Source organism: Sinocyclocheilus rhinocerous, unplaced genomic scaffold, assembly GCF_001515625.1.
Source record: "Sinocyclocheilus rhinocerous isolate Xijiao unplaced genomic scaffold, SAMN03320098_v1.1 scaffold3116, whole genome shotgun sequence".
Taxonomy (NCBI): domain Eukaryota; kingdom Metazoa; phylum Chordata; class Actinopteri; order Cypriniformes; family Cyprinidae; genus Sinocyclocheilus; species Sinocyclocheilus rhinocerous.
In genome coordinates, this window is record NW_015626391.1 from 86,563 (window position 1) to 88,560 (window position 1,998).

Consider the following 1,998-nt stretch of genomic DNA (forward strand, 5'->3'; position numbering starts at 1 on the left):
AAAAAGTGTTGTTACCAATGTCCTGTTACACATTTGTACATACACATACCATTCAGTGGGTTGTTACACACAAACATTAGAGATGTAGATACTATGTACCAATGTGTACTTACACTGTGGTTACATACTATGTACACATCTAGTAACTATGTAAGTACACAGGTATTAGGGACACAATATAAAGTGGGACCAAAAGTTTTAAGTTGAAAACGGTGTTGTGTAAACAGCCACTAAGTGAACCAGACCTAGTCCTATTTACCCAATCAGTCGAAACGAATTGAAAGACTAGGACTGCATTTTTGAGAGGAAACTTTCAGAATCTGAAACTAGTGTTGTGTCCTGTGAATACGGGGTCTTTCACACTGAAAGTGATTTGTGTGTGTGTGTGTGTGTGTGCGTGTGCGTGTGCGTGTGTGTGTGTGAGCACTGGTTTTTAGGGCGATAGAAAATACAGTTTGTACAGTATAAAAAAGTTCCTGTAAACCACCAACGTGTGTGTGTGTGTGTGTGTGTGTGTCTCTGTCCAAGATGTTTTTGTTTTACTATATAAACATTGACACCCCTCGCCTCTCTGGAAAGTCCAGCATGACCAGCTCAAGCTGTTTTTGTTAAGAGGTAATCTGGTAGAACTGGTCAGAGCACTCAAAACCAGCTGATGCTTGAAGCTGGATTTATTTACTGAAGCGGTTTCTTTTTTTCCAGCTGATCGTTTATTTTATCAGCTTGGTTTGGGAGCTGAATTTTTAACAGTTGTCAGCTAGTTACCATACCTGCCATAAATGTAGGCTACTTCTGATAATCTCGAATAAAGCCCAAGTAATTTTGTAAGATGAATTATGCTGTCAAATTTCCCATCAGAACGTGATGATGCAATGATTGAATGATTCCCAGCATCACAGTCATACAGCAGAGCAAAATCAAAGTAAATCAACATACATGCAAAATATCAACATGAATGTACCAGCACGTACTCTGCTGAACGCGCGTCGGAGACCGACATGGAAGAGAAGAAATTGTTGAAAAAATGCATTATTTTTGTTTTTTTTGCGCACAAAAAGTAATCTTGTAGCTTCATAAAATTACAGTTGAACCACTGATGTCACATGGACTATTGTAATGATGTTCGTAATACCTGAGCCAGGGAACGTTTCAGTTGCGTTGCTGTCTATGGGAGGGTCAGAAAGCTCTCGGATTTCATCAAAAATATCTTTATTTGTGTTCCGAAGATGAATGAAGATCTTACGGGTTTGGAACGACATGAGGGTGAGTAATTAATGACAAAATTTGGGGGTGAACTATCCCTTTAACATTTATCACATTTTCTGAAAGTCGTAAAGGTTTCCATCTTACAGTGAATCATGTTTAGGTTTGATACCCACCACAGGGTGTCCGGTAAGAGACTTGGTTGATAGATGTAGTCGACAGGTGTCTTATATCTGGGAGTAACCCATTTATTTTTCACTACAACACTGTTAACACTTGTCGGGTGTATACATTTGTGTGTGGTTTTTCTATAAAAAAAAAAAAGAAAATGCACATAAGTACAAACATACATGGTAGTAACCTTAGAAAACACTGTTAGAAAACAGATACACATATACTGAATAGAGAATTAAATACAGCAATGCAGGGATTAATAAAACTTGCTATGTCATAGCAAGTTAAACAGGTTAAACAGCAAACAGCTTTCGCTATCACATCGACTAGAATATAGATTAACAGCGGTCCTTTGTCTGGGCTTGTTAAAGCAGTTATGATTATTTTACAGTCTGCTTAAATAAGACTAAACGCCACTTCCGATGCAGCGTCTGTGTCTGTGTCAGGGTCAGCGTCTGTATCCCTATTGTGTCTTATTATTCTAGTTTATTGATTAAATATAAGAATTTGATACAAAAGATAACAGATCCATTTAATAAGAAAATAAAATAGCCTAACATGCATACACACACACATATATATATATATATATATATATATATACACTGAACAAAATTATAA